At 38.2% G+C, this 25,605-nt stretch overlaps 1 protein-coding gene across 1 annotated transcript in view; it reads right to left on the bottom strand.

Moving 5' to 3' along the window:
* Positions 1-23,518, bottom strand: part of AKAP6 (A-kinase anchoring protein 6) — a 257,416-nt gene extending 233,898 nt beyond the window's left edge. Inside the window, exon 1 of the mRNA XM_066552840.1 lies at positions 23,453-23,518. The gene's annotated coding sequence lies outside the window, so the exon portion shown is untranslated. The remainder of the gene's footprint in view (positions 1-23,452) is intronic.
* Positions 23,519-25,605: the final 2,087 nt, after the last annotated feature.

The raw sequence follows: 25,605 nt of genomic DNA, 5'->3' as shown, positions 1-25,605 counted from the left end.
GCTATAGCATAATGGAAGCAGAGATGATATTTGTTGCAGAAAATCTGTAGAGGAAATAGTAATAGTAGGCACCCTGGAAACAGGGCATGGGGCAGCAAACTCCTTTATTGTAAGGATAAAACAGCTGTCAAAGATCTCAAGCTGAGAATAGAGAACTAAAGGAGCTGTTGTTTGGGAGAGACCATGATTTCACAGGGAGAAGGAAAAGAGATCCCAATCAAACAGAACAGTTTAACTGCTTTTCCATGACCCTCACTAACTCAGGGACAGCCTGCCTGCAGGCAGGGTCTGCAGGGAGGAAATGGCTGGAAGTTGTTTCCTGCAAGTGCAAATCTCTGAAGTAATAACATGTGGTGCTGCTCCTCAATCTTATGACCCAGCTGTGAAGAGCAGTTAAGAACCTTTGTGTTCCTCACATTTCTTCATTTAGGGGTGTTCTCTTAAAAATATACCAATATATATGCATATCGGTTTTTTTACTAAATTAGTGGAAGAAATGGAAATACAGGCTGAGCACCAGAATGGAGCATCCTCTGCAGTGTTACACAGTGCTGCTGTGGAACAGAATTACACAAGTGATGAGAGCAATGGCATATATTGCAATGAAAGGAAAGAGAAAGAGAACCATCTATGCAAATATTTTGCACGCATTAGCTTAATGCTTGTTCATATAAAACACATTAAAATATGTCAGATTTGTTTGTTCCAAGTAAATACACAAATCTGTTTGTTTAGATTAGCAGCAGACTGACTAACATAGTTTTGACAAAACTTTTGATAAGTGCATTGGAATGCAGAGAAAACCAGCAACACTGGTCTATGTTTGCAGTAAATCTTTAGGAGAAAACATAGAAGACTTTGCATAGCTGGTAATTTTTGGGCACACCGTGCTCTCAAAAACACGTGATCTCTTAGAAGTCCCAGCTGCCTTCCTTTGAACTGCACTCCTATCAAATGAGAGAGGATGACATGCTACCAATGGTAAACATGCCATGGTAAACACGCCAAAGAAAGAAAAAACAACCCCCCAGACAAACAATGTTTCACTTCACTCAGGCATAAATAAGGCATGCTTTGATGCAATTGCATCTTATCTTTATCATTTATGTTCAAGTAGCTTCCAGCAACCAGAGTCAAACAAAACCAAAGACCTGAATGCATGTAACTTAGACTTACAGCAATAATGAGGATGGCTCTTTTTATGAGCATCATAAAAAGCAGTAACCAAACAATCACAACTGACTAATGAACTGATCTGGGGTCTTGGGAGAAAGATTTCTGTAATAAATACTGGAACTACAACACTACATTGTAATGTTAATTAGGTGCATAACAGTTGGTAGGCAAAGCAGTTCTCTGATTCATTTCAATAGTACAAAGAAGGGAACAGATCCCCATGGCCTTTCTTAGGCACAGCATAATTTGAAAAATGGGAGCAATTCTGTAAGTATGATTAACCAAATGGACTACCATTTGTTTTGGACAAGATATGGGCAAGGAAACTAAAGAGCTTAGGCTACACAGGAGTGCTTAAAAAACAGCAGATGTATGCTTAACTAATATTTAACAGATACGAGTTTTGAAAATTTGTTGGAGGCAGACAATGAAATACAGCATGTAAAACTAATTTGGGCTGTACTTGCTATTTAAGGTGCTTTTAGGGAAATAAAGCAATCTAGCAATATAAGGGCTTTTAATCTATGATTGGCAAATAATTTTGAACCTGTTTAAAAGTTGAAAAATAAATAGAAATTTTGTGATAATTGAATGTTCTGTTATGATGCATGCAGTCTGAAGCTAGAGCACTGTTTTGTGATATGGGAAATGTTGCACTTTGTGTGAACCTTTTGTAAATCCCCTTTATCTCTTCCATGCTTGCAAAACTGCAAAGAAATCATAAAAAAAAAAAAAAGAGGAAAACTACATTCCTGCTCACATTTCCATGTTGAATACAAAATTCACCCTTGGAAATTTCAATAAGCAATGCAGGGTAAACTGCAACCAGCAGTAAATCTCACTCACATGAAGAATTTTTCAAGACAACATCTCCTGACTGGCTGTTGAAGCAAAAAATCATGCAAGACATGAAGATCAACCTCCTGCCAGTATTAAGTTCATCTTTTACAGTATGCTTTTAAAGTCTTATTTTAAAGATACTAAAGCACCTTAAAGAAATTCTTACACTTTTTTTGTTTGTTTTTTTTTTTTTTTTTAATATCACTAGCAAATCTATATTTCTCTTATATTTTGCAGAAGTTCTGTCTCCCTCTCCCAAAAGAAATCCAAAGAAAATTCAGCTTGAGGTATTTACCCATCTGGAAAATTCATGTCCAAAGTTACTCTTTCACCAAGGTTTTACACACCACTTTACACTGATATATAGGAAAAAAAAGTCACCTGCGTATAAATCTAAATGCCTTTGTATCTTTATGTGACCTTCCAGATGCAAATAAATAGGTCTCATTCAGGACAATACCTTGTCTACTAGATAGATGGTATTTTTACCTGAATGAGCACAGTTTACAAAGCTCCAATAGTTTCCACATCCTAAGTATTTCACTGTGACCTACTTATTCCTATTCTTCACAGTCAGAAAATAGCCACTGGATGAAGGAAAGTTAAATAGCCATTATATTAAATTTTGCAAACCTGCCAGGTAAATGGGGGGAGGAAGTGAAAGGGAAGAAATACAGAAGAAAAGGAAGAATCTCAAAACAAAGCACATGAGCCCCTTGAGGTTGAGCATCAGACTCAATTAGGTTAATAGAGTTTCACTGATTTGCTCCAGTTGCAAAACTGGTTCAAGTCTGTGTGTTCAGAGATGCAAGAGAGACAGATTGTACCTTGTTCCTAGCTGAGCCTTGGTTCCAGCTGTACCTTGTTCCTGGCTGAATATATAGTGAAGAACATGCCTCACACTCCTGTCACTAGAATGCTTCTGGATACTTCCCCCAGTACAGTGGTGAATCACCCTGATCAAATGTCTTAGTCCTCGTATTCTTTTAAGCCTTCCAACCCTAACACAATATTCCCCTATCTTTCCTTCTCAATTCTGTCTCACAGCTCTAGCTGTAAATCTAACCCTGCACACAGTCACCTTCAGTGGTTTCTCAGCACTTGGCTCTTTGGATGAGTCAGAGGTCATTGCTCTGGGTGGTATCCAGCCTGCAGTTTGAACATTATGAAATTACAGCATATTTTAAGCACAGAAAAAGCATCCTAGATTGTCACCGTGGTACATGTAGCTATCAAACAGCATTAGAACTATAGATATGCTGTCAGCATTTTCACCACTTTGGTTTCTAGACTAGTGCAAGTTGTACACAAGTATCTCTGATTGAAGTGCTGGTGGCTGGTCTACACCAATGTTCCTATGAAAGCAAGGCAAACAGTAAGAGTGAAATAAATACAGACCGAAATAAAGAACATGTCTGGTACCCCTAAAACAAATTTTCACTCCAAGTTAGTTATGGTTTTCACAAGTCTTCTTTCTAACTGATCTGCTAGCCAATAAAAACCCTCAGATCCAAGCCCTAGGTAAGCTCAAGAGAGAGAGATTTAACCTCAGTCTACTTCAGTACAAGTTAAGGATTTGGGAGTTGACAGCCCTCCAGTGCATTCACTGAGGCTTCCCTCCAGCTTAGCTACATTCTCCTGTTTCCTCTTTCTGTGCTTCTTTATTAGAAATGCCCTGGCTTGATTTTTACATCCTAGTCTACTCATATTTCTAGATACAGGGCATTTCAACTGAGAGGCTTGATCTGGCAAGTCCTCCTTCTGACATGCTGCCCACCAGCAGAAAGAAAAAAAAAATACATGAAGATTCTGGACAACTTCACAAAGTGACTAACAGTAGGGCTCTTGACTTTGAAGTGGCATTCAGATGCAGCAGTTCCACCCAAAAATTTCAAGCAACAGCAGATAGTTTTCAGAGGATGCCTCTTTGAGCACATTAAAAAAAAAAAATTGGAATGCACATGGAAAAGCTATGGCTTATAAATTCCAAGGAATACAATAAGGACTCACTAAGAGGAGTTTGACCCTTTCCCTTTCTCACTGGCTACATTTAGATGAGAAAGTAGACGTAGTGGACAAATAGGAGCTCCAAGAACAAGTGAAGGCAAAATGTGGGATTGGTGTCCACATCCACTCTGCTGACAGATCTTTAGCTCAGAGTTTTTTAAGTAAACAGTGACAGAGAGAAAAATCAATTACTATAGCAAGGGAAAAAACAGGTAGGAGTGATATTATAACAAAGCAAATCTTGCTTCTGTAATAATCTCATTTTGCTGTTGACATTAAACCTTGAAGAACTATGGTTTTCCATTTTTACATCCCAGATATTCAAGAGAGACAGGGGCCAAAGTGTAAAAACAGCAGATTATTCATATTTGGCAGAACCAAGTGCAGCAATTACTACAAGCTGAGCAGAATGTACAAATAAAGGCACACTTGTCTAGATATGATTTCACTATGTGCAGTTGCTGACATCAAGACCAGTACTGCGAAATTTTCAGAAAAATTCAATTTATTAAGGCCTCTATCATCTATGCCACTATTCAAATAAAAAAATTTTGAAATCTTTTGGTATTGCAGGTCTGAAAACCCACCAAATGTTGACAGGACATGACAGAAAGATTCACCTGCACTTATTTTATGCTTTTGTTACTCACAAAACTTCTTAGAACCTAAAATCTGTATTAGTCATCAGAAAATGCAGAACATTTCAAATGAAATCCCCAAAAGCCTCTTTCAGCCTGGATCTCGAAGAATATGACACTTTTCCCACATTATAGTGCAATTTATGTCTCATTTATTGGTAGGATCCCTTATAGCTACTGCAAGGTCACTGCCCTTCTTCTGGATTAATTGTTCCTAATTTCTGTTTATCACTTCCTGTCCTGTGGTTAAACTAGTTGGAGCAGTTTCTGAGCAGAGAATCTAAGCCTATACCTCAAGTAAATAAAAAGCTAGCATTTCCTCTATTCTGGGACTCAGTAATATCAAGGGGAAAAAATTTCTTTTCCACCTTCAGACAGAATAATAAAATATTGTTACGCTGCTTTCACAAAACTCTGCTGCAGTTAAAACAAGGTATGTCCACAGGAGTGAGTGTGTGTCAGCAAAAGGAACAAGAAACCCTGAAGAAAAGAGAAGTGGTTGGAGGCAAGCTGCTGCAGGAGCTACAGAGAGAGCTGCCAACAAGTCAAACCAGCTTCTAGACCAGCACAGCAGCCAGGGCTTGTCTGCAGCTGAGCAGGTGCTGCAGGAGGTTGCAGGAGACTGCACTGCCCATTATTTCCATAAGGAGAGGGGGGAAAGGCAGTGCTGGTAACAGCTAACAATCTGCAAGCCAGGGAAATGCTGAAGCAGCTGCTGGACAGCAAACAGGCAGCAACAGAAAGTACCCATCACAATGAAATAGAAATGCATGTACAGAGTTACTGTATTGTATTCTGCTTCCAATTCACTTCCTGCCTTAATTAGAATTAATATTTTAAAGTCCTAGGAGAAATGCACCTTACACACGGCTGCTCTTGCAGTAATAAGGATTAAATCAATCCTTTCTTCCTTCAGCTCCCCACTGGGAACAAACATATGGCTTCTGAGAGGGTTTGACCCATTTCCCATCTGCTAGTGACCACACTAGAGGTAGGGAAATGCAGCATCAGCACTCACCTATGAGAAGATGGAAGGAGACCTGAAATTGAGGTGAACAGATTCTTCAAGCAAGGATTTTGAAATAAAGGAAGGCTTTTTAGTATACCAGAACTCATAAGTACAGCTATACATTTGTATGAGTACATTAGGGCTTCATATATATTTATGAGTAATGCTATGATAATGCAAATACTTCCATAGCAAATATTCAACTGAAGTTATTAGTCAGTCTTCAAGATCCCTTTCATCATTATTTTAGTTGCTTGTAGACACTGCATATAGATAATTCTGAGGTGGACACTGTTGGTCATCCCTACCACACAGGGGGCTGCAGTGAGTGGCTTCTCAAACTTGTAAATTTGATAACTCCAAAAGTAGCCATATTCCACTAATAATAATTCAAGTTGATAAATATATTTATTGTATTTATTTGGTTTTATTTGTTTATGTTTTATATAAATGTATTTATTGATTATCTTTATTTAGCAGAATATTCCACTACAGCAGCCTTTCTGTTTCAGTGGCTGGAGTTCTCTGCATCAATGTGCTATATGCTGCAAAGCTAGCAAGTTGATCTATTGTTGTCTCAGGATTTCTATATCCTGAGACCACAATAAATTGTCACCAAACAAAAATATCTATTTCTCAGTGCACTTCATTATGGAATTGCCAGCAGCAGACTTGTCCCAGGACTCTCATCCCAGGATAAAAGAGATTTAATATATGCCCTACAGTTTTTTGGAGCTGTGAAGCATTATTCCTCATATGCTTGTAGTCACTCATGTCCGTCTTTTAAAAATATGCTGATATACAGAGCAGATTTTTATTTCAGTATAGATCTATAAAGCAACAACCAGCCAAAGGTTTGGTATAGGCCTTTTCAGGTTTGCCATCATACCAGCTTGGAAGGAATCCAACTCTGCATTTGTAGTTTAGGAACAAATTACTGTAAGTCCCATCCTGCTGATCCTTTTCTCCAAATTCTCTAAAGAACTTCACCCTTCATAAAACTTTCATAAAAAGCAATGTACCTAAATTTGTATTAGTCCCCCTAACAGTAACATAAGTTAGCACTTACATATCAAGTGCTAGATGACCCACAGATTTAGACTGCTAACTCAATTACCCACTGCTTTTCATTCTAGACAACATTCTGGTTTATGTTGTTCCTGTCTTCATTCATTCAACAGTATCCATCACTTCTTAATTTAAGGAATTTTTAAAAGAGCAATGAAAGGTAAGAGTTGTGAAAATGAAAATAAAGTTTTTAGCTCTAAGGTAACTTCGAATCATTCAAAAATTATGTCTGCCACTTGGATTTTAGGAGAATGGAAGTTTAGTGTCTGATCAAAACTTCGAGAGCTCACAAATTTCAAAACACTTTCTTAGGCTAGGTAACCAGCACAGTGTTTCCTAAGGTAATTATCTTCACTGATTTAAGAAAGTTGTGGTGTTACAGGCAGTAGATAGCAGACACCAAAAGTGTAACAGTGTTTTCTAGTATTTAATTTTTCATTTGGGTCATGTCAGAAAAGCCACAAGAAGGTATTCCCAGAGTACTTCACAATTTCAAACTGCAGAGAAAAGTAGGACAAAATGTCCCAAAAATTCACATCACAAATTGTTTGAGGCACAAGCAAGCACTTAGGCTAGGCCACATATTAGCCACAGGAATGTTTCTTTTGCCTTCTGAAAAGCCTGAAGAGCTCGACAAGACCAAATAACTCCAAAAGACCAATATATTTTCCTACACGTTAAAGCTGCAGTCTTCAAACCTACCTATTTTTAGCTGCAATTCAATTTCTCACTTAGATTTTAACTGTGTTGCTACATGCAATACATTTTTCTTTATGAAACTGTCAATGAAAGAGACTGTAATGGCTGTCATATTTAATATGAACTTTAGGCTTACTATTAAAATTTCATTTATTTTTCTATCTGAAAATTTTTATTCTGTAAACTTTATAATTCTAGAACTACATACAATTCTGAATTAATGTGATTAGGGAGATTTTTTTCTGAAAGATTAGAACCTTGAAAGAGGTTTTAAATACATGGCCAGTGTTACAGCTTTTGTTGTTTTTTTATGTTAATGTCCCTTAATTCATTCATTTCAAACTTGTCAATTTTTAGTCATTACAGCACTGATAAGAGATTTCTCTCATCGACATCAGAAACTGGGCCTTTAATTGCAAATTCTCTTTCCTTATTGTTTAAAATTCATTTGTAAAGTTTTAACTAAAATCAGCTTACTGAGAAACAAGACTTAAACAATCAGAGTGCTATATTAGCTTTGCTCCTACATTTCTCAGAATAAAAAAGTTCACATTTTAGAATGTTTCTAAAAGATTTTTTTAATTTTGAAAAAAAGGAAAAGCTCTAGCATAAATTAAATAAAAATCTAAATGATGGGAACCAAAGTGGCCTTTTCAGTCTTGTTCTGTTTTTGTTTTTTTTTTTTTTTTACCTGGGAAGCCATAAAGAATTTTAAATTCTGGCCCATATCATTGTATTGAAAAAATTTCCTGGGTCTCACTCTGGTCTATGGATAGACAGTTCTTCTTGCCAACTATTGTACCAAGTCCTTCTGAATACTTTTAAAATCCTGAGGAATCTTCAAACTCCTGAAGAAAATGCACTATTTCCCAGAGAAAAGAATATCATTTGCCTATTAAGCTTGTCTACCAAACAGGTTAGGCATTCATTTTTTAACCAATGTGCTCCAGCTGTAAAAAATATGAAATTGTGGCTCTCATTCAGTTTCACACAGAGGAAAAGAGAACTGATAGCAGAATTTCAATTTAAGTCCTTCAGTGCTATTTTAAAGACAGTGTTTTACTATGCTTGGATTTATTAAGGAGACCATAATTCAGTATGGTAATCTAATAGTCATGGGGAAAAAAAAGTAAAAGTCAGCAGTAATTAAATTGAGCTACATGCTAGAGGGATATAGTTATTATTTTCAGAAAGTAGCACATCTACTGGTATTGTCTGTTCTTTTGCAGAGGCAAGCAGCCTATTCTTTGAATTATCTGAACTATTAAATGTAAAGTCCATAAAAATACTTTGTTTACAAACACAGTTCTTTTTAAAATTACAGCACATAAGATTTTTTTATGTGGACTGATGCTAAAGTATATATAGGACAGATCTATTTTTTGTGACAGATGTTCTAAAGGAACATGGATTTTAATTAAATTCTTCTCTATTTACTTGAATTATGTTTTATTCATCTCTGATAAAGCATTGACACAGGCAAAATTAATGGTGAGGTAAACAGATGCACTAAGGCTTCATTAGTTAATTGGCTGAACACCTCCATAATGTTTCGTGGATGATCTTTGATTTTCAAAGGGTTCATGTAACATTTCTGACCCCAAAATATCTGTCTAAACAAATAAAAGGGCAACTAAGAGTGAATTACAAATATAGAACTACCACCAAACACAACCAAGATTTCAACACTCTGAGCTTGTAAGCCTAATCAATTTAATATTTTTAATTATTATGTTATAATATAAATCTGGATAACACTGGGCACAAGTATAAATGTGGGGAGGAGTGGCTGGAGATCAGCCCTGCAGAAAGGGCTGGTGGTGCTGGTTGGCAGCGGCTCAGTGTGAGCCAGCAGCGAGTGCCCAGGAAGCCCAGGGGGAAAACCCAACCTGGGGTGTATCCAACCCATCTCCAGCCAGCCAAAAGGGGACATTTCCCCTCTGCACTCAGAGCTGAGGCTTCACCTCGAGTGCTGTGGGCAGGTCTGTGTCCCACAATTAGCAAGGGAAGGTCCTTGAATGCATCCAGAGAGGAGCACTAAAGCTGGGAAAGGACTAGAAGGTATTTCTTATGAGGAGCAGCTGAGGACTTTGGGATTGTCTAGTTTGGAGAAAAGGAGGCTTAGAGACAACATCTCATTGATCTCTACAGCTTCCCAAAGAGGGAAGGTGGAGTAGGAGGTGTTGAGCTCTTCTCCCTGGTATTCAGTGACAGAACAGGTGGTTCAAATGAATGGCTCTTTGATGGTTCAAAGATGGGCCAGGGAGGTCCAGATTTGGCATTAAGAAGCATTTATTCACTGAGAGGATGATCAAACACTGGAACAGCCCTCTTAGCTGTTGGTCTTTGATGCCACAAGCCTGTCAGTGTTTAAGAGGCATTTGGACAACATGCTGGTTGGCCCTGAAGCAGTCAGACAATTGGGCAAGATGATCATTGCAGGTTCTTGACAACTGAACTAATTTATTCTACATGATTAAATAGCAACAAGCAGAAAGGTTGATAAATTATCTTTTGTTATTCCTGATATTTCAGACAAGAGAAAGATAACTTGTTTAATCTCTGAAAATCAATAATGTCTTATTTTTAGACAAAAACTGCTCATATTTAAAAGACTGCAGCTGATATTTCAGAAAGTTCATTCCTTATTTGGCAGCTCATTACATTGCACTGTTTCCTTCTTTTCACCCAGAAATTAAGTTTAGTTTATGGTTTCAATGTGTTTCTCCTCTAACCTCTAAAACACAGAGGGAGACAATATCTTTCTGGGCAGCAATGATACACAAGATTTTTCCTAATTACAGAACACCCTGTCAATTTAGTTTGTCAATGACTGGCTTCCTCAACATCATCAAAAACCATGGTGGAACTACGATTGCCTCTTTTGACGTATAACTGTATTAAGAACTTACTCATTAACTGCAAGCTTATTACCAAGAGGGTAAGGAAATAGACCTAGAAAGCTTTGTAATGGGATATACAGCATTTCACTGTTAAGCCATTCATCCACATCTGGTCTAGCTTAGCAGTGACCTAAAATCATTACCGTATGAAAGCTCCTTCCTAAGTTATGCAAAAGGAACCATTTAGTCCAGTTTTTAAACTGCGGACATATCCACATCACAAAGGACCCATTAAAATGTCTTGCAGAGTCTACAAGGATTTAAAAAATGAGCTTGCTTAGCTGAAGTTAAATTTATTATTACTGTGGTCTTAAATTGCTGCTGATTCATTTTCTGCATGCTGTAACCATACAGAATAAAGCCAGTAGATATATTTTTTGCATATTGTACTTTTTAACTCTTTAACCATATTCCAAATATGATTAGAAATAGTGCATCATACGCATTAAATGGCCACAGAGGAGTTTGCAATGTTCACGTTACTTTGATGGAAGCTGAATAGGAACCAAGGCCCACAGGGTTGTCAAGGAGCAGTTCTGGCCTATTTATTTCAGCTGTTACCTTACCCTCCCTCAGCTTCTTGTAGCCAGAAACCAAATTTTTCCCCCTCTTCTACCTGGGGTAGCTCTGGCCAAAGCCTTTTTTCCTGCTCTGTGCCCCTTCTCTGAGGCTTGTGCAGGCTCTGACTCTCACCTTCCCATGGAGCTGGAAGCCCTGATTCCACAAACACACCCTGGGCACAATTCTTTTCTTCCTCACAAGTCCCTTCCCTGTCTGCCCAAGCATCCTAAAAGGATACTGATACTCGTTTTTAGCACTCCCCATATATTTCTAGCAGTAAAGATCCCAAAAAACAAAAAGCTTGTAATACATCATATAGGAGGTCACAGCACAAATCTTTAACACCCTCTCACATACCTGCTGTGTTCCTGGGAGGTGACTTTGCAGGCCTGCTCACAGACTCTCAGTGCTAGCACAGTGGGCATTTGGGGTGGGGAGGAGATACCTGTGACTTTTTTGTGCATCTGTGCATGACTTCACATAAAAGTCTGTCTGACAGTGGTGATACCAACAAGCATAGAAGTATAACATTAATACCAAAATGGATCACACTGTTGTGTTTGGCTTATTGGTTTCTAGGAGCTACAAAAAAAAACCCTGGAATTTACCATAACTACTGCTCCTCTCCAAAATCAGGTGGAATTACATCAGCAGATGGAGTTGTGATTTTGGACCCTAATGTTCTTACTGCCTGTATACTCCATCACTGTTATCCCTGCTTTGTCATAAATAGGACTTCATTCCCTAGGGCTATCATAAATAATTCCCATAAATTCACATTTTAAGTTTACCACCATGCTTTAGTCCCAAGAATTCACTGTGCAAAACTTTGTTTCCTATACATCAAGGACCTTTTATTTTCAGATTCAGTACTAGGAATTTTTTTTTTACATTTCAAATAAGAACAAAACAAAAACCAATAAAATGCTAAGACATTATCAACCATTATAGACCACTCCACATAAAAATTAGTAATTTTTTCAATCTTACTTTAAAGCCGTGGATACCTTACTTGGCCTTATAGAAAATAAATTCACTCTAACACTTTTGATGCATTCCTGAAGATTTTGGCTACCTTACCCTTTTAAAGCTATGTTTTAGAAATTGAAACCAGGATAAAATTTGAGAAGATTGTTTTCTCATCTCTCAAGAAGGCAAAATACTCATGTTAGCTTCTTGAAAAATTAGTTTAAAACCTACCTGCATAGTATTACTCGTACTCAGATCATAATCAGCTTTCCAGTACACAAAAAACACTTTAGTGCTTCACAGTACTCTAATAGCAACTGGAACTTCACAGGCAAAACTAATAACATTTTCATTTTTTGGCAGGAAATTGAGGAGCAAGATTATTCCCAAATCTTTACAGTCCCACAACCCTTTATCAAACCTTTCAATCTCAAATGAGGCACATACATTTCTAATGTTTTTACTTCTTCCAAGAATGCAGCTCGGCTTTGTTCAACTTCATGACACTTTCCTTGGGGAAATCACAGAATTGGGAAAAAAGGAAAACAAAAAAACCCCCACACAACATGGGAAGATATTGGGCCTGAAGCTTATTAATGACCCTTCTAAGCCTTGAATAGGACCTACAGATTTATATTTCCATTAGAAGTGAAACATGAGAAGTCAGCAGGAGTTGAGTTAGATCTGTACCAAGAACTGAGCAGCACCTGAGGCAAGATTCATTGGCATGCCTGTAATAGGTGCAGCAGAGAAATAACTGTGAGAGGAGTAAGTGCTAAGGTAGCTTCAAGAATAACCTAATGCTGATATTTTGGAGCAACTCCAAAATATAATTTATCAGCATGCAATATCATCAGTGGTAAGGAATCCCACTCACTGCTGATGTGCTGCAGACCCTGCTCCTCCCATGCTCTGCACAGCTCCCAAGGGAACTCTGACAGCCTTCCTCCTCATCACTGCTGCAGGAATTATCTCACTGGGAGCCATTAAAGTACCATTATGCCTTGTTAGCTCCCTCACTCTTGTTTTAAAATTAAAAAGAACACTCTCAGAAGCTTGGATTTTTGGTGGGGGGAGTGTTAATCGAGTTTTCCATGCTGTCTGCTAGATTTGTTACTTGGAGTCAACATCCCTGGTGAACAGCCATCTATGTCAAGTGAATGATAGATATCAGTCTCCTTTCCTACCTTGTACATTTACTCCTATAATCTCTTTAAAGAACAATGTTTTTCCTCACATTGAAAAAGGATATAATTGGTATTGCATTACCATCCAAAAAGTGTAATACTCTGATTGATAACATTATCAGACTTTTCAGACTCTCAAGATGATGGAGTTGCTAATTGATCCATAACTTTATCAATGGCTGGTGATCTGCCCTATATTTACATCTTTATCAGGTTTCTAACAGGTCACTGCACAGAATTTTGGGGTTTATCACATTACCTTTTTCATCCCATTTGAATCTAACTTTGATTCTGTGATGTGTTAGAAGATCTTAGAAGAAGAAAGAAAGCTACCTTCTGCTTGCGGCCCAGCTGGCAGTTATGAGCTATCAATCAGAAAAGAACTTAAATAGAGTCTTATGGCACAGATTTTATTTTCCTCACTTTCAGTAAAATTATTTGAACGGCTGGAATACATCACTCTGCATCCTGGCCCAGGAGATAACCACATCTGAGTATTCAGTACATCCACCATTTTTCTCATAAAGGGATTTATTCTTTTCTCAGCAGCCTGCAAGGAGAAGTCAAATGCTGGACTTTCTTCCACTGGGCTGTCAGGACGTGTTATTCTGCTGATCAAGGATCTTCAAGTACCCAACACTAATCAGTCCAAGACAGGCTAATTATAATCCCTGAGGCCGCCTCCAGTCTAGGAAAACATTGCTAAAAAAAAAAAAACTATGAGCCTTGCCAAGCTGGCATTTTTCCTAGCTCCAAGTGGTATCAAATTTCACTTTCAGACTGTATAATTTTCAGGCTGGATCTAGCTGGGGGAAATATCATTTCACAGGCTGAAGGTTTGTTGAGGTTCTCTATAACCTCTGCCTTCCCTGTGGTTCTCCCATACCAATAAAGCACCTGACAAATATAAAAAAATGTTATTTTATCTTCATACTTTTGCTTAAGTAATGGCTGTCCATAGTCTGAATTTATTAAGGGCTAGTTAAAACCATGTGGTATTACTCAGATTAAAAGGATCCATCAACAATTAACAGTCAGTAAGAACACAGGGAAATGCATAATTCAATTTCTAAACCATTCAATAAAGTTCAATAAAACATGGTGTTGGAGTTCACATGTCTAGCAGTGGTTTTAGGTGCTGGGTTTAGCAGACTAGCTTGTTTTAATTTACTTACTAAATACATCCCTAGATTTAATTTTTAACAGTTCAAAAGATGAATATAGGAATCAGAATTACATGTCTAAGGACTAAGACAAAACTGAAGTGGATTTTAAATTATATTGGGAGTCAGAAAATAATAGAGGTTATTTTGAGATCTACTTTTACTCTTGATCACTCATAAAGTGCCTTTCTTGCTATGTTCCTCTTCCCTGAGCTGTTGGCACATTAATTGAAAATATTCACCCTTAGCTTACTTGACACAGCTATTCTGGTTTAAAAAATATTTATTAGACTGGAAAGAGCAATATCTCCACAATCCAGGGGACTGCCTAATTCAGAGCAGATGTTGGTCCCATCATGTATCTGATATCTCATTTAAAGCATATCCATCTGTCAATAGCTGGTTTGGGTTGTGTGCTCTCTGAACAAAACCTAGGCAATAAAGTTTCATGAGGATCAACAGCTGGTGTTTTGATGTGTCTGCAGTAACTGAAAAGACAGTGTCTTGTAGAACAATTCTTATCAATGTCTAATTTTGGAAAGGAGCCCTTGGAGATCATGCAAAAGCAGGCAGGTCCCCTTTACAAAACCCAGTAATTTCTTTTTAAGAATGGCATGCACATATTGCATCCAGCTTTACAGAGGTGCTGCCTCTCTATCTGTATGGAAATCACTTCAACTCAGCCAGTACAGATATTTACCTGGTCATTTTAAACTAACTTGTAGAATTCAGCTGACATTTTCAATTCAGCGGACTGAACATAGTTGAGCATACACTACTTAAAAATGCAAATTTGTGCTGCCAAAACCACTGAGCTTTCCATATATTTTGTAAATGTTCTGCTGTGCAATATTTTACCTAAGACCAAAAATCCCCAAAGCTAGTTTCCTTGCTTTAGGTTTAACATGGCATTTTCCAGCCCCCACATCTCTTCCATTCAGCCCTGCTCCCTTGCACCATTCTCTCTGGTGTGTGCCACTTGCCTGTACGCATATCCCTGTGTGTTAAGTTAAACTGGCAGTGGTGTCTGTCACCTGGCACAAACACACAGTGGTTTGCAAAGGGAATCAATGACATTATGTCCATTCCACAGGGATGAGCAAGGGGCACAGGTACAGAGGCAATGTGAAAGGGGCACATTCAGTATCAGAGCCAGAAGCAGTTTCCAGTCTCCTTGGTTCAAGTATCACAGGCCACTCACTACCCTTCTTGTAGCTTATCACTTCTCTGACCAGCTTTTCTTCTCTATCCTGTTACACTAACATTTAAACCCAGGAGTTCCTAGTACTAGTTTCAGTACATTTTCATGACAAGCACAGGAGGTGGAACACCTAACATCTTGACTTGAACAAACACTAATTAAGTAACAAGAAGAGGGACAAGAGACATCTGAGGGAGATTTCTCTCTCTTGATTAAAGTGACTTTACAAGTTACAGCAAAGAAAAGGGATCACATAGGTGGGACCAGCAAATAAAACTGAACTTCCAATTCAATTCAAAATGACCTAACAAAGCAGAGCAGAAGGAATAATTCAGAAGTTTTCAGTGTAATTCACAGAAATACAAAAATCAAGCCTCTACATTTATTGAAAAGTTTACTTTAAAAAGCTACTGCATTGCATACAGGTGCAAAGCACTTCAGGGGTCAAAATTCTTTTCTTCTGAAAGAGCTAGCACCATTATTGCTGATACACTGTTTTTATATCATGCACAGAGTATATTTAGATTCCACCTTCACCAGATACAAGAAAACCCAAAATCCCCGAATTATTTTCAAAGGTTATCTGTGCATATTAACATGAAAAAAAAATTCTTGCTGCTGTTAATGACCTAGTAAGATCCTAGGATGAAATTTTGAGAAGGAATAAGACTAGATGGCATATTAAGGATCTATAGAATAGACTCTGCAGATTTTAATAGCTGACTGATAAAATGGCAACTTACATATCTGCTGTGTCATTGCCTTAGCAACAGAGTAGGCATGCTGAAATGTGACACATAGCAGCCTGTTCTAGCTGAAGCTATGAGCTTGAAGGGGAGGGGTTTTTAGCAATCTAAATCTGATTTATAAGTCTAAAAAAATGGTAGGTTTTAGGAGACTAGCAGTGAAGCTTAAAGTACAGGAAGGACACATACTAGCTAGTACAGCCTTGGCCAGGGAATTGGCCTCTTCAGCAGGAAAAGCTAGACATGATCTAACACACTTGAAAACTGCAAGTAGCCTGGAGTAGCTTCATGCAACAGCTTTGAAAGATGTCCTTATTTGAAAACATTCTCCAGACTGCAGTTATTCCATCAATAGCACTCAGCTCTGAAGTACAGCTTTTCATGACAAAAACTAAACATCAAGAAAAGTTTCTCATTAGTTTTTTTCACCATTAACTAGTATTTTGTTTAAGTTTCTTTAAGGCTTATTTTGCAATATCAGCTGAACAACAATTTTATACAGCCCTCATACTTGACAATATCAGGCTCTTTTCTTTTTGGTTTATGTTCATTGTACATGTTCTATCTGCCTCTCAAATAAAGACCTGTCAAAACCATATATATATATATAGAAAATGTAATACAATCATCTGTTTAACAGCATTTCTTGGTGAACTTGGTTACCAACATCTAATGTTGTACTATGTAATGCAAAAAAGGCATCTGTCCTTACTTCCCAATTTTCTACCTAATGAGCATAATATTTCAGTTGGTAGGTACATTGTTTGCTTTTTTTCCTATTATGCAGACATGTTTTGTTGTATCAAATGTCTTGGCAGAGAATATTCCATCACAGCAATCTGTTAAACAACAGAGGAGCACTTATCCAGCCAATAAAGGAAATGCTGTTTTAAAACTTTCAAAACAAATGTGGGGTTTTGTTGTGCTGTGAGTGGTTTTTTTTTTAACCAAGGAGTGCACAGAACTTTTTCCTTTTTGTTGCATATTATTATGTTACATAAAGGTGCAGCTTTTTGTTTCATTTTAATCAACACAGTCAGTTTCTCTAAAACACTATGATAAGCAGATACTCTTCTTTTGAAAACTAGAATGTTCCCTGCTTCTTGTGTTAATTTGCAGCCTAGTTTATAGCAGGTAACCAACTTTTTTTGCCTTAAATCCCTTGAAAGTTCATGATGGATCTCCACCAAAAGCTCAGCTTTATCCACTAAAACCATGACCATTAAAAAACAGCCAACCAAGAAAAAAACCAGAAGCACCAACAGGAAAATACAAAGACAGGCAGATAAAAGATAATTTTTTTAGTTCTATACAAGCAACAGGAAAAATAGCTTTTTCTCCCAGGTCTGCCAGAGATTTTCCAAGAAACTTGGGCACATTACTTATCTCTTATAAGGAAATATTTAAGAAAAGCAAGAAAAAAATTTATTCACCTCAAGTTAAGTCTGAAAATCAAGGCAAACAAGTCAGAAAAGATTTGCCTGTTTCTCAGGCAAATCATTACAGCCCCTAGCACTGTAAGAGTTCTATCCAAGCTCCAGTAGAGAAGTCTGAATTTTATTAATTTAAAACATAGTAATAACCCCGAAGCCCCACAGAAACTGTCCAGAAAAAATGCAACATTTTTCCAAAGTGTTTAAATAAGAAAAGAATGACAACTTTGTAGAAGAGAGCAATTACAGTCAAACAATTCAGGAACAGCAAGGTGGAACAAGAAAGACAGAGGAAGTCAATAAATGATGGAATTGAGAGGAGCTGAAAACAAATACAAGTCTAAGATAACCTGCAAGGAGGACTTATGGAGGATACACAGGATGCATTTTAAGACTGAAGTAAAGATTCAGCTATAAGCTTTCAGACCAGAGGAAAAATGCAGCAAAAATTACATAGAGAACAACCAAACTTGGATTCAGATACTAGCATTCTTCATTTTATCCACACACCCAGCTAGCAAAAAATTGACATTAACATCTGACAGCACATGAAGCAACTTCATGTCTGCATCCTAATTCTGAAACTGGGACAACATTGAACGAACAAGAGCATCAGTACAGGGCAGCTCATGAAAGACACAAAACATATACAAAAGTACTAGATATACAGTAAGACTGAAAGCAGAACTAATTACTGCAGCTGGGTGCTTCCTCAGTCAAATGCTGGGAGTTCTTTAGCACAACCTCATGCTAACAAAGGCCATCTTTCTAAGTGTGTCAGCTCCCATAAGACACGGTACCATGGAGGCTGTGAAAAGTATTTTATAGAGCTATTTCCTCATTGAAATCACCATCACTTGAAAGACCTCTTTGCCAAAGAGAGAATGCAGAGTCCAGCTCAATACTTAGCATACTCTGGGCCTCTGAGAAAGCAGCTGGATGTGGGGCAGCAGCAGTGCTGGGGGTCAGTAATTCTGTGCCTGCTGCCCCCAGGGCCAGGTGCTTCCCCTTCTCAGAGCCTTTCTACTGCCTCACCCTACAGAGCAGTGAGTCTCCAGAGCCAACTGCTGGCTCTCAGTGCTCTTAGCAGTTCCAGAAGCCACTGGGCTGGCAAAGGCAGGGAAGTGTCAATGCAATTTACAGTGCTCAGTCTCCACCCTTAACTTTGAGGCTGATACTCTCCTCAGGACACAAAGACTATCCCTCAGGCTGGAGGACATGCCATATTTTTACAAGCTATCTCCACTTTTAGGCACCTTAGAAGACATTCTCAACAGAGCTGAGGGAAAATCCCTCCTTGCCTGCCACCAGGACTGAACACTGGACAAGCAGGAGGCAACAGCATTTTGGCCAAGTTTGCCAGGGCAAGCCTGCATCTGACACATGCCATGAAAACCGAGTTCACACAGAGCAGAGAGCATTCCTGGCTTGAAACATCTTGCCTGAAAATGCCAGACATTGTAAAGTACACTGAGCTGAATTTTTTGACCTTGGAGGGATGAAAAGCTGAGTCAGCCTTGCTGGGATTCATAGCACTCAGGAGTCCAGATATTTGAAACCTGTCTTTCATGCACCAAACAGGAAGGGAAGAGCTATCTGGATTGTTTTTTAATTTATTCCCTCTTTTCCTCTGAAGCAAAGCTTTTCTGAAGGCTTGTCAAAAATAAGAAATTTTTCTTCAGGAAAGCACATTTTGATACTCAAAGAGTGATTTCTGTGGTGACCCTTCTGACATTATATATGCATATAAATATGAACGTATCAAACTAGCTGAAGGATTTACATTACACACCTTTAGCAGTTTTTTTTAATGGATATGAAGTGGAGATAGGTACTTTTATTTTTTAATCTATCAACAATATAAAATATAAGACTGGACATGAGGAGGACAATAGTCCACCTCCACAGGTCTTTGTCCAGGAGCATGGATCAAACAGGACACATGCCTGTGCAGCAAGCCCGGTACAGGCAGCCTTTAAGCACTGACTAAACAGAAAATGACTACAGCAACAGCTTGTTAGGGTTAGAAACACAGCTGAGATCTGCCTTGCCCTCTGGCAAAGTCTCCAGAGGCTTAGAAGCCCAAGATGGGAGCTGCCTTTGCAGGAGAACTGTGATCATGACTGTGATATCAGATATGATGCCCATGCATTGCCACTTTCACCCACTTATATCCTGTTCCCTCACTAATCTGGTCTCCTTTTGGGTCTCCATCCAGCTCAGCTTTTGCATTGATTCCTTCCTTTCCAGTGGCAGGAAACACTTGGCCCAGTCTGGGTAACTCATTATAGGGGCAACATTTGCAACTTTCATTAAAGTAGATTCTAGCTGCAGAAAAGGAGTGTTTGTTTTTATAGAAGAGGAAAAGCAAAAGTCACCTTTACCCTGTCCAGTCCACAGAAATGCTCCTATTCAGACATAATTATTAGTTCCAAGATGATTTCTTGATGTCATCTTTTCATTCATGTATTATTAATTTTGTCCCAGTAACACCAGTATATCATCTCATTACAAAATATAAAGAAATTTCATTATAGAACATGGGCCATATTTACAATACAAAATATAAATGTAATATTTCAAGAGATAAACATGATATCTTTTAATACACATTTTTTTTCTTTTAAAAGCAACTCTGGAACTTCAGACATTCTGTCCCTCCCTGAAGCTAAGAGTATTCAGCAGAGACCAGGAAAAAAAATCAAGCCCATAATTCTGTCAGTACTTCTTTCATGAACCCTTCCGTAAAAGTCACTGCTGTGTCAAGTAGACTAGGAGATGGCATGGGAATTTTTTAAATTATTTCCAATTCCTCAACTATTTTGAAGGAAATATTTCACCAGGATTTTGGAAATGCCATCAATTCTAATCAACACCTGAGTACTTCTGCTAGAGATCTCCTTTGACTGGACTTTCAAGGGATGAGTTTCTGAACACAGCTTCATTCCAGATCTGTCAGAGGTGGGAGGCACAGGACACCCACCCACAGTGCTACTGTAACATGACCCAGAAAAGACAAAGCTCAGAGCACAGGGCTCCCTCAACTCTTCTTCAGGGAAGAAAGAAAACTTCCTTCCCTTGAGGGCATGCTCTGATCCCCTCTAGGCAGGCTTTGCATTGTTGTATGGTGAAAAAAGCACCCTACAAAGTGTTAAAATTGTACCAACTTCCATTGCTGTAGTCAGGTTTTGTCATCAGCTGCTACAGCTGCTTTGGGAAGAACCAAGCTTCTGTTTCTCTGTGCACTGAGCTCTAAGCTATGTAAGAGCCAGTTAATTGATGATATAATAAAACCCTTTAGAGCAAAATGAAGATGAAACAGTAACATCCTTTCAGTTCACTGGTACACACCCATCTCCAACTCCACGTCAGTATGATGCTGCAGATACAGAGGAACTCTGGCCTTCAGAGTAACTGCCCAAATGCAGCCACTTCAGGGAAGAATACACGAATTTACAAAACATTGCTTCAGTAATGGTATAAGGCCAGCTGTGAAACAAAGCTGAAAGCAGCACAATTTTCACACTGTCAAATGCTGTCTCACTTGTCTCACAGTTATGAATCTGCCTCAACAACAAGCAAAACTGTGTGGTATCTTTAGTGTTTCTACATTTGGTCATGCTCTCAGGCAATCAGGCTTGCTCTTCATAGAAAGACTCTCTTCATCACTCCATACTTTTCCATATCCTCACAAACAGATCTCAGTGCAACACTTGGGCCCATACAAAAATTAACAGGAAGCATTCTATAATCAAAGTACTCAGCAGGAGTCAGAATTAGGCAAGATTAACAAGAATCAAGTAGTGCCATCACAGCTCCATTATTAGCAGGTGTTTCCCAGTGCAAACAATGCTGTAAGAAGTGTGAGGAATAGATAGTAACAGGAACTTGTTAAAGTGCTTAAAAATCACATTCTTATTAAAAATCACAGTATTCTTATTATTAGGGGGGAAAAAAAATTCTTCACTGAGGGCTTCATAGTAGGTCATGCCTCCATTAATACCATCAAAAGTTGTCCTTTTTCACCCAGTATGTTTCCCCTAAGTTTTTACATTGATCTGAGAAATTCTAGTTGTAATCAAGTCACTTCAAAAATCTAAGAAAATACATTTATTATTATTGATGATACTAAAAGCATAACATTCAAACCAGAAATATCTTACATCCATGTCTCATTGGCTGCTCTTGTATGATCCCTAGAGTTGCACGTTCAGGGCATTGCTCACCAGCTCTCCTCACACCCGATTCTGCCACTAGGCAGACATCAGCTGTCCTGCCCTGCCCCCATCCTCCTGCTAACTCATCCCTTCCGAGTTTGCCTGATGGGAACTGCAAGTGCAGGAGACCACCACTTTCATACTGTAAAATGTATCGCAAATAAATAAAACATAACTCTAATAATTAATTTACAGTCATTTGCTTTATGTTTTGCTGTGGGGAAAAAAACCCAACAGAGGTACCCAGGCCATGCAGAAAAAAGCAGATATGATTCTGTACAGACTCCCTAATTAAGATATAAGGGCACTATTCCAGCTTGTGCCAGACAAGACCATCACACACACCCCTATGAAGAGAAGTCTCACTATATGTATTATTTAATCAAATAGAAGGGACCAAACCCCACAATAAATATTGATATCACTACAAAATTAGTGGTTGCTTTTTTCTTGCTGCACTTTTGAAATATAAACTACACAGGGAGAAACAGAGCCAGAGACCACTCCCTAATTCCTAGTGGACATATTGATCAATTAAAATGACATGTGTCTGGTCTTTTCTTTTCCTTCTAATAGCAAGCAGCTGAAAGACAATATTTCAAACATGCAAAATCAAACAATAATGTTGTTATATACCATCCAGCAAGATTAACTTGAAGTTAAGCAAAATAAACCTAGCCTCCCGAAGAAAAACCTTAATACAACATAAACAAATACTGAACAGTGTAAAGAATTACTAAATACTGTAGACATTATTTTAACCAGCTTTCTAAACATAAAAGATATGTGTTTTCTTCCCAAGATAGAGGTGGAAAGCTTTTTAATTATTGCTATTATTTTATTCATAGCAAACCCCCTCAGAATGCTTGAATCTTTGGCTACACCTTTTACTGCAGTTGCAGCAGAAAAAAAGCTTGTTTTCTTTCCAGTAAAAGATAGTTCTAAAAATTCACTAAATTCATATTATAATTTTAAAAACAGAGTCAAAGAAAGTAAAAGAGTAGAAGAGCTAAAAGCTACTGTCCTTTCAAAATACTTGGTTATTTTTGACAATTAAATCTATGTTTTGCTTTTTTGAAGAATACCAGTAGAAATAGGACAGTACGTTTAAACCACATTTAAAATCAATACTGTTCCACTCGCTCGTTCAGCGCCAGTTTGCACAGCATTTTCTGTGCTATCATGCCATGGAAGGCCAATGAAAGTAAATAGGTGATATTCATGCTACTGAGAAAAAATAGGTTCAAAGAGGAGCTAAACATAATAAGAATGCTTAAATGAAGAGACAGGGAAAAGCACAAGCTATGTTGATGGCATTAGAATTGAAAACAGATATTCTTTCCATTTAAGCAAATCAGACAGTAGCCACTTTAATTGGATTGTGAAATTTAAATACACCCTCTTCAAATATTCAGGTATTATCACAAATGCAAAGCAAGTCTAAACATTCAGACTGAATGCATTTTCTGTAGGCCTTTGTCTTAGCCTGTCCGCCTGAAAATAATACTTAGGCATGCAGCATCTTTCTTCAAAATGATTTTACAAGGCAAAACCCACACACTTACTTAGGAAAACCTTACAAAACAGGAAAAAATAACCCTGCAATTAAGAGCAGCAGAATATTTTGCAACTTACCATGTCCTGTTCAAATCATCCTCTTTTGATGTTTACGGCACATCTGTAAGATGCAATACTAGGAGGTGCCTTGTGTGACCTGCTGCATGATGCTGTGACATCAGTTCAGATGATGCAGCTCATTATGGGAAAGACTGCTGTTGCTATGGCAACCGAGATGTGATACGAATCCTTACTGCATTTCCAGGGGAGTCCGAGACAATACGGAAGCCCTTTAAAGAAACAGACAAAATGCAAACAGGCTTTTAAAGTATGGTGCCACAGATTTTAGAGTCCATGTTAGTACATGCCTGTTGTTAAGGAATATTTTAAACAAATAACTCCTACGTGGTGATACAGAATTGAGATGTATGAGCTATAATTTATTTCTATATTTAAAACTTAATATCATATGTGTCAATTTAAGAACAAATTTTATAAGTCAAATTTGGTTATCATTTAAGGGAACCTTACTTAAAATAAACAATCAGTAGCATAATTTTAACACTAAGGCTCTAAAGGCAGTAGTTATTGAACAGTATTTTTAGAAATATATATTTTCACTCTGCCCCACCCTGCTCCTACATCCAATCTGTCACTTACAGAAAAATCTTGTTGCTAGGGAAAAACACTTGATACTTCAAAATGAGCAGATTTAACACTGTTGAATGAATGATAATGAGTTTTAAAAAAATGGCATGGGGGTGGCTTTTTATTCAGGAGAGGGTAAAGAAGTTTCTAGCCAACCAAGTAAAAATCTCCTTATCATTTTTCAACTGTAGGACAAACCACACTGCCCTCTGCATGCTGAGTAGCCTGGCTTTCATCTGCCCATCAGACAGAGTGAAGATTCTGAAAGCTGTGGGCAAGCTGCTGCTGTGCCCAGTGGGCCACACTGCTGCCAGCCTCCAGGTAGAGCAGGAAGGCTGGCAGAGCAGAGAGCCCCTCCCCATAACCCTGTGAAGGCCTGAGCTGGAGACTGAGCCTGTAGCCATCACCTTCTGCACCAGGAACCTGCTCACACCCTCTGCTCAGAGTAGCGATGAGAGAAGCAAAGGTTATGTGAACAAGTACTAAAAGGAGCTGCCTGGAAATTAAAATTCACAACTAAAGAACAACCAGCACATTTCTGGCTATTTGCCAGTTCTATTTGGATGAGAAAAGTTTCTGGCAAAAACTGCTTTCCCTAGCCATGAAAATCCCTTTCTACATGGTAGGAAAGAAAGTACACAAAAGGTTGGACCCTATACACTTGATATGTTGAAGCCCAGAGTAAAACAAAAGCTCAACTTAGAGAAGCCCCAATTCCCTGAAGATGTCCAATAATGTCCAATGTGTGTGCTACTGTCTAAAACCCTTCAGTCCATTAAACTTCAGCCTAGGAGTAAAAATTTTGATTATTGATTTCAAAAGAAACCATAGGAAATAATAAGAATAATAATATCTCTTAGCCGCCACCCACCTTTGAAGAAAGAAATTTTGATACCTTTTGATTAATGTGTCACAGCACATGTCACAGTTGAAACAGCCACAGTACACAGAGAATCATCACACATTTCAGAAAGCTTCAACTCTTACAGAGTGAGACCATCTCACCTCAGAAGGCTGCAAGCATCTGCCCTTCTTATTCTTTAGCCCAGCCTTTTGTACCCCTGATGTTGATGCATTGCACCTGTGTGCCCTCTGTTCCCTTTGGTGGTTGGTCAGTGCCCCTGGGCACTCCATGGCTCATTGCTGTCAATGCTGCTCACCTGCTGCTCACAGCTGTAGCCCATTGGGGATGAGGCTGGCCCAAATTACCATAAACTGTGTACCTACATTAATGAATTAAATAAAGTCTCTCTGTAAATCTGGGAAAGGTCATAGACTTTCTAATTAGTGCTGGCTTGACTTTGTATGGTCTCCTTTTTGACAGTTTCTCTCTTATAATCATTTGTCATTCTAAACATTAAAATAAAGCTCTTAAACTGACTTAGTATCAAATCCAGTCTAGTGATCCATAATGAAGAGTTACTCACAAAACATCTATAGCTCTAGAATTTTGAATGTTTGAAACTTCCTTAGGTGTCTGAGAATGTAATTCACAATTTAGCAGGGGAAAACACGATTGAAACTTCATTTGTGTTAGACTGACATGAAAACTGAGGTATGTCATTTAAGTTAACAAAGTTTAT

The sequence above is a fragment of the Molothrus aeneus genome, chromosome 6 (assembly GCF_037042795.1).
Source record: "Molothrus aeneus isolate 106 chromosome 6, BPBGC_Maene_1.0, whole genome shotgun sequence".
In the NCBI taxonomy this organism is placed as follows: Eukaryota; Metazoa; Chordata; class Aves; order Passeriformes; family Icteridae; genus Molothrus; species Molothrus aeneus.
Note: the sequence above shows the minus strand (reverse complement) of the source record. Positions and strands in the feature narration are given on the sequence as shown.